The sequence below is a fragment of the Argiope bruennichi genome, chromosome 5, assembly GCF_947563725.1.
Source record: "Argiope bruennichi chromosome 5, qqArgBrue1.1, whole genome shotgun sequence".
In the NCBI taxonomy this organism is placed as follows: Eukaryota; Metazoa; Arthropoda; class Arachnida; order Araneae; family Araneidae; genus Argiope; species Argiope bruennichi.
The window spans coordinates 132,464,208-132,477,335 of record NC_079155.1 but is presented as its reverse complement, the minus strand read 5'-3'; the positions used below and the strand labels follow the sequence as shown (position 1 = coordinate 132,477,335).

Below are 13,128 nucleotides of genomic sequence, written 5' to 3'. Positions count from 1 at the left end.
ATGCTTTAAATTAAAGTGGAAAGAATTTATCTTCAATTAATATAATAATATTTTTTACTGAAACAAAGCAATTTTTTATAATCTGATTACTGAAAATAGAGTCACTCAGCGTTTAAACTTTATGGGCACTAAAGAATATCTTTTTAAATTTATGTAATATCTCAAGAGTTGGTCAACAAAATTTTCTTAGATTCATTATGAGCAGATCGATTAATTAACAATGTTTAAATTTAAATGCATCAAACACTAAGAAAATAAAACGAATCGTTTAAAATAAACGGTTGAAAACAGGTTTTAAAAAAACTGCTTAAAAAACGATGTACTTAAAACTATAAGCATATACAAAAAATATATAACTAACATAAATACAATTTACTTACAAAAGCATGCAACTAACCCAAAAATAATTTAAATCATCCATTGATAACGTTGTCATGGCAACAATCAGAACAGAATGCGCATGAGTGAATTTTCTTCGCCGGTTACGTAACGTAAATACGTGATTTTTTCTACGCCAGTTGGGGTAACGCTATGCGGATTAGAAATTTTTAATTTCCTTTATTCTGTTTTATTTTAATTCAAAAGTACTTCAGAATGAATCTGGAAGATTGATTCATTAACAATGTTTAATTTTAAATGCATCAAACATTAAGAAAATAAACAGAACCGATTGAAATAATCCGCCAAAAAATTTTAACCCTAGCCTCATTACTGTTGGGAGAAAAAAAACTGAAGCCTTTCTCGTTTGGCGCTGGAGATAATGGAAGATTTTTTTGGCGGAAAAGTTGGCGGTGGGGGAAATGGAAGATTTTTTTGGCGGGAAAGTTAGTTTTTAATTAATAATTAAATTTCTAATTAAAAATTCGAAAAAAGAAACCCCAGGCGCACATTCCCAACCTCCAAGGTATACATGTACCAAATGTGGTAGCTGTATGTCAAACGGTCTGGCCAGTAGAGCGCCAACACACACACACACACACACACATTGAGCTTTATTATAAGTATAGATATAATGTAAACACATACTTTTGAAGCAGAATCGTGGCCAAAGAGAGAGACATTTTTGTAATTTTAAAACTTCGCTTTTATTCCATCCTGGGAGGCATCATTTATGTACAAGCAAGAAGCGACGAGGTATGTCAATCGACATCACAACACAAGAGAAAGAAGAGAAAAGAAACACAGAAATATTTTTCCGGTGATTATACACTATGAGATTCTGATAGGAATTTCTTTACATTTGCCGATTCAGGTAAGGGGAAAATAGGTATATTGTAAAAGAATTTGTTTAGACTGACATTTTTATCCCTTCACTCGCAGAGTGGGAACTTGTCGATTTCAGCAATTTTAAAGCTCATGTAGCAGTAATGAAATAAAAAAGGGGCAATTGGATCAGGAAATAAGAGAGCATTATAGTAAACTGAGAAATGGATTTAATCAAATGTCGGGAAATTCAGCTCAAAAGCTAATAAGTTAATTTTCCTTTTAAGATCTGTGTGAAGTTGCCAATTTCACAATCGAGAATGGCAAATTCTGAAGTCACATTCGATTTTCTTCCCTCGTGTCTCAAACAAGTTCGTCTGCTTCTATGAAAGTTTTGATGATGTTACAGTAAAAAATGGCTGCTCTTATTTATGAAAAATGTTTTTCAAAAATGAAACTACCAAAAGCGATGGAAATCGCCGGCATGATTCGCCCAATGTGGCAGGAGGGTCTTCAGAACATTTCGTGGTTTGGAAATATTGTCAAAATATAATGAATCCTATTTACGTTTAATTATTAAATTCAATATGCAGTAGAAAAATATTTATGTTACAGAAATTATACAGCCTCCAGCAAATGTTTAGAATGGACCATTTTTCAATCTTGGAGATTAGGATAGTACCGGCGTCTCTCTACGTATGTAACTGTAACAAAGCGTGTCGGAATACTCTTATGACCATGCACCCCGAGCATATTACCAGTACTGTAACTCTATAGTTACACCGTTAATGAGAACGATTTCAATTTTGTATACTTTCATACACTTATACACTTGGATAAATAAAAAACAGATTCCTGTATTTTTAAAATATCTTTATTTAATTTCGAATAACAAAAAAATAGCAAAATTTGAAATCCAAAAGAAATAACAGGAGTAAAGTATTAAATAAACGATTCAATTTAGGGGATTGTAAAATAATTATAAATGTATCATGTGTGTGTGTGTGTGTGTGTGTGTGTGTGTGTGCAATTATATTTTTAAATCTAATTTTAACCCTAATTAATTTCCAAAGTTTTATCTTAATGTCCTCTTATTTCCTGCCTCGATTAAACCATTTTTATTTAATTAATTCGACAGAAGCGCTGTAAAAATGCTTAAATATGCACTTTCTCACGCTCCGAGAGAAGGAATACAAAAACATTTATTCAGTGAAAATCGCAAAAACAGATGTCGAATGACCAAATATTCGTATTGTGCGTGTTGAAAACCTTCTCCCGTAAAGCAAGTTTCATCTGAGAATGAAACTGTAGCAGAAAAGTGTGCATCTTCCTGTGTGGCATCAAGCATCCAGCGTGACAACAACACCCGATTTGCCATATTCCTTGAAAAATGTTACCTGCGATCCTATGTTTTCTGGTGATCTTTCATCAAACTTAGTGCTTACTATCCTTGATCTGAATTTGTCTTTCGAATTTGACAACGCTTTCTGCAAACATCGGTACTGATGTTGAAGCGATGTTTTCTGGTTCCCATTTTAGTTTTTGGTGAATATCTTTAAAACTCCGTAGTTCTAACACTACAAGCTTATATCAAATTACAGAATATAATGTTCCTTACGTTTTCAAGCTTTTATTTTTCTTCCAGTTTTAATATTTTTGCAAATATGGGTTCTAAACTATTTTTTCGTTTTCAGTCATTTACGACTCCCTACATCATCAAATCCGCATGTTACTAGCATGAAAAAAAAAAAAAAAAAACTTTTAAGATTGTGCTTTCAATTAAAAAAAATCGTAGTTGAAACACCATTCGTTATTTTTTTATTAATTTTTTACAGTTTCCAACAGTCCTCCGACTCCCTATATATTTGCGATTTTCACCTCTTAAACGACGTTTGAGACCCCGTGTTGTATGGTGTATCACCCCTCTGAATTCATCGGTTGAATTTGGCAACACCCTGTATATATATGTGTGTGTGTGTGTGTAATTATATTTTAAAATCTAATTTAAATTAAGTTATTTCCTAATTTTTTAGCTTAATTCAGCCCATATCAAAGTCATTGTAAAATATTCTCTTATTCAACTGAAGCTTTGTAAATCTTTGCTTTAATCAGCGGTTCCCACGCTCCGAGTGAAGGGATAAAATATTGCTGATGGAAACAAATTCTTCTAAAAGATTCCTTGACTTGCGACGCGTGTAGAGAAATCCATATCAAAATCTAATGGTATATAAGACCAGGGATAATTAGTTTCTCCCTGTTTTACTTGCTTCTGTTTTTGTGCCGCGCTATGAGTGTACGTGGCTTGTCCATAAATTGTTAGCAAATAAATAAATAGCGTTGGGATAGTGCACATGTAGCACGAAAATCACCAGCGGTGGGCAGATTAGGAAGACAACAACCAACCAATAACAACAGAAAGCAAAACATTTTATTGTGTCACAAATTTTCTACTTGACCGACTTCAACCACGATGACACTTTGCATACGTCAGATGGTGTCTAAGTCTAAACCACGTACCATGCTTTCTTTTTTCTTCCGAATCTGATTACCACTGGTGATTCTTGTTCTACAGGTACAGTTCCAACAATATTTGTTGTTTCTTGCTATGCAGAACATGTTCCACAAGAAATATGATGAAAAGATCATATACCCAATTTCATATTTTCTACCTTATTGCTTCTTACAGTTAGTTATCCGTCTACCAGACGCAATTCCAGAAATGCTGTTTTCAACGGTCTCAAATGTGGAGATTCATCAAAATATCACAGTTAAAATACTTTTAATTTTATAAGATCTCGAAACAAGAATGCAGCAACAGATAAACAAAAATTATTATTATTATTATTATTGCTACGAAAAAGAATTCTTTTTAACAGTATGTAACCTTTACCACGTTTCATTTAGAAATGGATTCGGTCTAAATAGCATTTTCGTCGACAAAAATCAAAAGGAATGCAGTCAATACGAAACAAAGGTATACAAGAATCGACCAAAATTTGAGTCAAATATATATATATATATATATATATTTAAAAAAAAAAAGGTCCCCTTTTGAATTTTGCTGTATTTAACCGGAACCCCCGACGAAAATGCTGAAATCCAAACGACGCTTGCATTCGACTTTTATCACTCGATTAGTTTCGATACCGAAAGTTGAAAACCATCACCATAAAAATGGCGAAATGGATTCAAAGCGTTGTTGCCATTCCATGCGGAGTTAATTTTCTTTCCGAACCATTAAAGATCCGCCTCGTTGCCAGATTCACAGACGCGAAAAAGTACCGATAAAATGTGCGCGATCCCGATAATGAACACTCACGCTTTTTTTTTTTTCCACATTATCTTAATTAGATCTCTCTGGAATCATTACAATTACGAGAAGAAGCGTAAAAATAGTTTACATTAACAATGGCCGCATAAAACTAATTAGAAAATTAGAAATTTTACCTCTAAAAATTTTCCCGCCGAGATGTGGGAATTGCCACCTGAAAAATAAAAGGACAAAAATGAGAAAAGGAGAACTTTTGTTATCGCGTCTTTACACTTTTTTTTATCACCTATTGTTAATGAATCTTAAACAGTATAGGATTGCCGATACATGTATAAACTGCTAATAAATTTATAGATGGACGCAATTCCTCGCGAGATGCCGAAAAATACCTTCCTTCTATTGGGGGTTTTAAGCTCTGTATTACGCCAATGATTAAATGTGCTCGTCTTTTTCAGAAACAAAGAAATTAATTGATATTTTTTGAAAGACGAATTCGTTATTCTAGTCACAAATGGTATTATATTTATTTATGTAATGCCTTTAGAGATGTCAGCAATATTAAACTTTTCTAAGAAAGTAATCATTCTTTTCTTCATAAACTCATAATTAGGCACAGCCCTGGCGTCTCGCATATTTAGTGGTTCGCTTTTCTCTGCAGACGCTTGGAATGTATAACAACCACCTGAAAGAACATTTTTTTTTTCTATAGTTATAAGTAGTTCAGACGTGAAGAAAAACCGAAAGAAGTTTTTAGTTAATATTAATGCGAAATATTGTACTGAGATTTGAGATGGCGGCATGAAAATGATATTGATCAGCAGGTGTGTTTTCGCCTCGAATTTTCTAAAAACGAAAGAATGTTGCGTACTTTGAGCTTCGAAATATGCAGTTTGGAAATTTTGCTTTCATTGAATTGGTATCAAAATTGAACCTAGATTTTCAATTTTGAAGGCAATGCCACATAGCAGGTTTCATTTATGTACGTTTTTGGGTTTTTAATACCTCTCTTTCATATGCGCGCGATTATACACTGATAAGGGATTCATTCAATGATGGATTGGATCAAAATGTATGAGTCTTCTGATAAAACCACCTGCTAAATTTCATCCGCTTAAAGCGAATAAAGAAATTTTATAGAAATTTATAATTTTCATGTAAGGACCACGTGCCGAATGTCATGCGACTAGCTCTTTTTTTTTTTTTTCAATCATCGCGTTCAAAGACAGAGAGACAAGAAAATTTCAAAGAAAAAAAAATTATCTGATTTAGAGAAATTTCAGAATCGAATCTAGCAAACTAATGTGCATATAAAAATCTATAAATTCTCGATCTAGCAGCAAGTCGTTTCGATCGTATCTTCTCTTAGAACCAGTTTTTAAACTTAAACATTCCCTAGGTGGTGCTATAGTACTTTCGTATCAACTCAGCTGAAAATCCTCCCTCACCCCATCCTAGGGCTGGCACACCAACCACAAATCTTTTTCAATAACATGTATGAGTTTTCCTCTGCCTTCATAAAACTCACCTCCTTCAGCTCGTAGATTATTTAAAAAGACCCGAGCATCAACTCTAAACCCCGGTATGACTCATAAAAGGTTTCCATGAAATATAGCTTTCATTACACGCTCCGCAAAACCAGGCTTGGAACCGCCGGTGCGGAGCACAATATTTCTCAGAGGAGAAAGAGGTATAATTTTATTAAAAGGAGAAAGATGCGCAATTAAAATGTGGCTTTAAATCACCATTCTAAGAAAGGGAAATCGTTTATTTCGGAATAAATCATTTCACATTTGATCTCATTTTGGGGTGGACAGAGCGTATATGTTACATTTTAATACATAAAAAAATTGCTGACCAGCTTATTAACCAGTTCTAAATAATGGTTGTGTCTAAATATCGATAAACTACTAATGAAGAAGTAGCTACTGGTAATCAGACTTCTACATACTCGTAGAACCATTCACGAAGGTCACTATATACTTCCGTAGAGGAGAAGTGAACATGATATGGAATTTAATTCATTCTTTCCATAGCTTCATTGCTTTCCTTCACTGAGAATTGAATTGGCTATCATAAAAAGAAGTGTTTTTTGTGGTTGGTACATAACTCCTCACTACATTTTCGACTTCACTCCCCCCCCCCCACACACACACACTACGCACAAGTATGACATTTCGATTTCGGATAATTATATAATATATTTTCCTTTTGCAGCGCTCCGAGGTACTACCCTCTCCTACTCCTCTGTCTCCAAGCCCTAATTTTAAGCATGCCTAGATGCAATTAAGGGCTTTCTACACAATTAACAGCGAAAATATGTAGCGTGAAAACGTTTTTGGCTCCGTTTTTCAGGCTTCACTGCATTAAATATTGCATTTTATGCGTAATATCCATCATATAATTTATCTAAAGAACGCCAGCCTAAAAACACTCTTTTGTTGATTTAAACTAAAATTTTGATGTGATATTTAAAGAATGCAATTTTCTCTATTATAACTTTATCATTGGGAACAGTACATAGGTTTGATCTAAAATTTGTTACCGTTTTACAATTGCTGTTACAAAACCGTACTGTAATTCTCATTTATTTAAGATCACTGAGTTAGTGAATCTGCACGCACGTGGACATTTATTTTGCTGAAGGATTTCAAAATTCAATAGAAATCCATAAATTTGAAGTAAAGAAAATACAGCAAATTTCATTCTTCTAGCTCGTTGCATTTGGAACTAACATGATCCTAGCTGGACAAAATTCTAAAAATGGATTTTCCGGAAGTTTGAAACATTTGGAGGTGGGACTTTTTGATGATTCTTCTCGAATGCGAAAACGTTTAAAATGAAATCACCTTACAGAACTGTCGGTGTGCGTGCGTGTGCGAGAGTAAACATAATTTTTGAAGCAGAGTCGCGCCGAAGACAGAAAAAAAACACTTTGAATTTTTAACTTCGTTTTATTTTGAAAAGGGCAACCCATGCCAGTTTCATTTAATCAAAGGAAAAAAGATGCGAAAGAAATTTAGGTGATAGAAATAAGTGTCAAACGGAAAGCTTAATGGACACCGAGAATAAAAATAACCGCTGTTAGATAAGCTCAGTTTCGACTCGTTCCTGGAAATCGATGATCGATGAAAAACAGAACAAATCTAGTTGATATAGATCACTAAACAAATGTCTCATGATCTATATCAATGTTATTAAACAAATGTTTAAACTCTTTATTAAAAATATTCATTGCATTCATTCAATTCCTGACTCAAAAATATTTTACTCATTTACATATATGAGCTCTCTTTTTCTCTTTATAAGAATGATTTTATATAAATATATAAAATCATGAGTATATAAAATATTTATATACGGATTTAGTTTGTTGTGCAGTGTATCTTATGTGTTGACAGAGAAAGGAATTTTATGGTTTTCAAAGCTTATAACTAAATTAAAATGAAGACAAGTGCTCATCGCCAGCAGCGTCTTGTGCAGCGAAAACATTTTAAAATCCAAGAGAATAAAAACACAGTTGAAATGGGACTTTTCTTCAAAGACTGGTATTTAGTTTAAAATTATCCCTTCAGCATCTAAATCTATGTTAAATACTGATTTTTCTAATTTAAATCTATCTGTCGGCGAAGATATATAAATTTAGTTAGGATTCAAATTCCATCGTATAATTGGAAATATCGTGATCGTGACCTGGCTTTAGGCTTCATTCGATTTCATTAACACTGGTTAAAATATTTTTCGCGAAATTATTATTATATCAATATTGTTTCAGATTATGCTAAATAAAGAAATATAAAAAAAAACTATAAAAAATATGAATTCAATTCATTTAAAGATGAATACAAAATTTAAAATACATTTCCAGACATCGCAAAACGCAACGCCATTCGCAGCGGAATATGTCAGTAAAACACAAATGAGAAGATTAAACATAAGCAGAACCTTTTAAAAAGGAGCGAATGGAAACTTTATTTGCCCGATAGAAGCGCTTCATTTTTCAAACCGGTGCCAAAGAAAAACACTTCACTTCTTCTACTCAACCTAACCAAACGCTTTTTTCGATTCAGAAGAACCGATGGCCATTCTAACTTTGAAGTTTACTTTACAAATTTTCCATCCAAAGGGAAGTCCCCCCCCCCCCTCCAGAAGTTTATGCACACTCCAGATTTATCTGCAAGACAAATAACCCGAAGATGAAGAAGCGGAGTTGAGAAATAATAAAATTTCCTACAGAGGTATTTTGTGTTGGGTAGTTATCAAAAAGTGCAGCGAGCGGGGAATTGTGTGTTATCCATTTCGCAGGCCGGGGCTCGCTTCAAGTGGCTATTATGCAATATATTCTCCGAAGGGTTGAGCTTTCTTCTCTTATCTGGGGCTTTTTACGTCCGCTTGTTGGAGCATCTTCCTCTCCTCCTATTTTTATATTTTTGGGGACTCTTTTTTTGCTCAAGAATGGATTGAAGCATCTGCTGTTTCGAGTGAATATCTTAAGCCGTTGTTCCGCGGGGGGGCGGCTGCAAATTGAAAGAAATGTTCGGCTCCTCCCACCCCTTCTGCAGGGATGAAATAGTGCATGAGTGTTGCGCTTTTGAATGGACTCCCGCTGTAGATAGAAGGCGTGCCTTTAAAATATGTACCTCCTACTCAAGGGAATGTGGCCCAATGTTTAGTGCATCAGGTAGGAAGTATACTGAGTGAAATTTGGAAAGGAAGAATAAAGGAACTTCTTGTGTACAGCCGACCACCGCGCCACCGTTAAACGTAGTAGCAAGAATAAAGGGACTGTTGCTGAGAAGGAGTGTGCAGCTTCTGGATCAGTGCAAGGGTACCCTGGCAGATATATGAATGTGCACATCTTGCCAATGCATACCCGAATGCTTTACCAAAAATTTAATATAAAAGAAATTAGATTTAAAAAAAATAAAACTACATTTGAATTGAACAAAACCCAAGAGAAAAGAAATTTCAGTACTATTTATTAGCACGTGACATAATACAGCAAAGCGAAATAAACAATGCAAGAGTCAATTCTATGCGATAGATGGAAATCTGACGTAGAAATGTTAATTGGATTGACGTAGAAATGTCATTTTTGTGGTACCCCTAGGCGTCCGCTTAGGGTTGTCCAATAGTAAAGCTACTTCTGCATGGTGTATTGATTATCACAGGTTTATTACTAATAAATTATAAACATTTATTATTACTAATGAAGAATGATGTCGAAGAAGTATCCTGTATTCTAATTTCAATGCATTATAAAAGGGTAAACAGTGAAAATTCTAGCATTTTACTTCGTTCTGAAAGTAAAGATTTTGCTGTGATAGAAACGCATGAATGTCCCTTTAAATGCAACTATAACAAATTAACTATAGACGTTCCAAATGTACGAGTCCAGGATTCCGATCAGAGATGATACGATTTCAAAATACTTAGATACTGCTAAATACTTGCAAATGAACCTGAACGGTAAATTCACCTTTGATGAAATAGAAGCTCGAGATGATTAACTTTAAACGAGTTTCAAGGCAATATCAACTTCCAAAATACATGTCGAAGCAAATAAAAATACAAAGAAATATTGAATGACTTCTTCGTCACTTCTAAATTATAAGGCCCCTTAAAACCAGCAAACAGTATTATAAAAAAAATTAAGCATCTCAAAAATTTGAATTAAAAAAATAGTGATAGAGATTAGTTTAATTTCTCGAGGACCTCATCCTAATCATCCAGACCTTCTACTTACGCCATTGATTTAGACACAAGATAAATAAATTCGTAGGACAAATACATGATGAACGTGTTAAACGATTTTTTTTTTATTTCTATTAATAATAGATTTGAAATTTCATTGCGAGATTATTAAAAAGAGAGAGGAGAGTTATTTTAAAACAGAGAAACGTCGATAGCAAAATGAAGTTATTATTTAAATTTATTATATCATGACATCTTTTTTCGAAATTGCAAGGAAATGACAGATCGGCAAGACTACTCCATCCGGAACCACAACGAAGATTTCTTGTCTGCTCTAGCGCATGCGGTTTCTTTTGATCCCAGGGATCAAATAATTCCTTCCTCCACAGAAACACAGACATATCGAAGTAAAGGGAAACAAAATACAATCTATGCAGAAAAGAAAAGAGGGCCAACTGGATATAGGGGAGAACCGTTACAAAGGATATTTCGCTTTTCACACCAACTGCATCTTCGGAACTTATTTCGTTTGGCCAGCAGCTTTCGCCCCCTATTATTGCAAGTCGAGAGAAAGTTCTAAATCGAAATTCCGGGGGGGGGGACTACATTGCGGGGATCATTACAAAGAGCAGGCTTTTCACTTTCCAACCCCCACCATATTAATTCTTTAAACTTGGTGGTTGCGAAAGATTTCTTGTCCCGGGGCGGGTTGTTCATTTTGAGGATTTTTAATAAAAAAAAGAGAGAGGAGGAGAGTAGGGGGTGGACCGCTTTGTTGTTGGTGGAGAGGAGACACAAAGGGGATTAAACCGGAGGTGGGGGAAATGGCGCAAAAACTTTTTAGTGAAAGTTGCTCGTGGGTTCTATATCTGCAGCAGCCGATTTTTTCTCCTTTTCTTAATTTAAAGTCTTCACTGCGAGAGTGTGTGTTACTACAAAAGCCTCGCAACATCTGTCTGGTGAAGAATACCCATCGGATCTGCGTCTTAATCAACGTTGGTTTGTGAATGGTGTAAATCCTGTTTCTTTCTATCCGGACGACACGCCATTTGTTTCCTCGTATTCAGTTTACCATCGATTCTGTTGACAAAATCGCTCTGCCTGAATAAAATGGAACAAGTGAATGGAAAGAGTCATTTCGAGTTTTAGCTTCAAATTGGACAGCTTCCTTCCGTTTTGGCACGCATTCTAATGGCATGTCAAACTCGGCAAATAGCGGTTCATAAGATGAAATATAAAATATTCCTCAAACTTATTGTCCTCGAGTACCAGAAAGTTCTTTGCAATAAATTGCCTTGTTACAGCCCTTCTTAGAAATAAATCCAGCAGAAATTTTATTATATATAATATTTCAAGTTGTTCGCTGAACCATATAGTGCAGGAAAGCCATTCGAATACGGAGTTTGGGCCAGGCGAGACTTGCACATACCGCAGTCGCTCGTGACTTTCTACGTTTTCTTAACTTCACTACGTAGAATGTGATCTGAGTCAGTGTTAAAGTCTATTCAGTTTTCACATTACACCAAAAAGTGTCCATTAGACACATTAACGTGCAAAACCTTATCTGATGACAGATTTTCGGTGAGCATCAGGAACTATATGCATTAACGACCCATTCTGATGCAGCTCGAGTCTTGAATGTAACTTTGAATTTATCCATCATGGGATTTGAAAGGGACCTTTGATATTATTATTATTATTGTTATTGAGTCCTTGATCCGCCAATATCCAATTTTAAAAGAAAATCAACTAAGAAATTTCTCATATTCATTACATTAACTCGCCTCAACTAAAACATCGAATTGGCAATGATTTAGAAATTCAGAAGATTGTGCAGCATTTTAAAATTATTCTATTGCTGTTAATACATATTAATGATAATGACGATACTGCTTTGATGTGAATAATCGATAAAAAAAAATTCATTGAAAGAAAGCCTAAATTTTACGTTTAACGTGACATATATTACCGATAAATAATTTTAAAAAAAGGAAATATTGCTCTTAGTTCAAAGGATTCAGAAAGTGACGATTTAGTCTTTAAATAGCAATTTACTTCTTAAAATCACAATTTTCTTTTCATATATATCTCAAAAAAACTAATTAACAAGAAAGATGGTTTGCAAAGACAGAAATTTGCAAGGAACTTCCTCTGCCTTCAAGAAAATGCGGAGTTCCGATAATGGAAACAAAGAAAAGGAACTCTCGGGATTTTCTGAATTTCCCTGAGCTTGAATGATGCTCTTCGGACCTATTAACACCCTCATGACAGCCCTAAACAAGGTTTAAGAAGCCTGCCTGAAAACCTGAGCCTTATCGGAGCATTAAGGTCGTCCATTCGGCTTTTAGAGTGCTGTTGGGTAATGTTCGCCTTACGAAATGTTCTGCAACTCGTTTCAAGTAAAGCAACAGAAGAGAAGAAAACACCCCCCCCCCCTTTGAAGAGTAGTTCCAGGTTTATGATTGAGTAGTTAAAAGAGTATAACAGGAAAATTAAAACAGGCTAGAATCTAAAAAGAATGGTTAAAAACATAGTCCCATTTTGCTATGAAAAATGGAATCTTTTAAAGTCTTTTTAAAAGGTGAAATAAAAAGCGAATTATGTAGATTTAAGTTCTTTTTTATGTCAATATGAATTTTGTTCAGCACTTATTTTGATTATGAATATGGCTACCATATTCTTCATTCTTTTGTTCAAATGTAATTTCGCTATCATTTCAATCAGTCAGTTTGTCCATCAGTATCAATATAACGCCTGAAATTATTCCTTTCGTTAATTTAATTGTATGAAAAAGCATGTGAAGATGAGGGTTTTATTTATTTATTTATTATTATTTTTATTTATTTATTGCTCTTTCTTTCTTTATGGCAACAAAATAAACACTTTCGAAATTCCAGAAAATGCATCAAAATTAGAAACCATTTTAAAAAATAGTTATTTTTATAAATAATAATTACACAAGA

General features: G+C 34.2%; 1 protein-coding gene across 5 annotated transcripts in view; it reads right to left on the bottom strand.

Moving 5' to 3' along the window:
* LOC129969679 (semaphorin-2A-like) overlaps positions 1–13,128 on the bottom strand; it is an 802,435-nt gene that overhangs the window by 582,940 nt on the left and 206,367 nt on the right. For 4 of the 5 annotated variants that reach the window (XM_056084340.1, XM_056084339.1, XM_056084343.1 and 1 more), the window contains one exon: positions 4,651–4,688. The exons of the other annotated variant lie outside the window; for it this stretch is intronic. The gene's annotated coding sequence lies outside the window, so the exon portion shown is untranslated. The remainder of the gene's footprint in view (positions 1–4,650; positions 4,689–13,128) is intronic. 5 annotated transcript variants of the gene reach the window in all.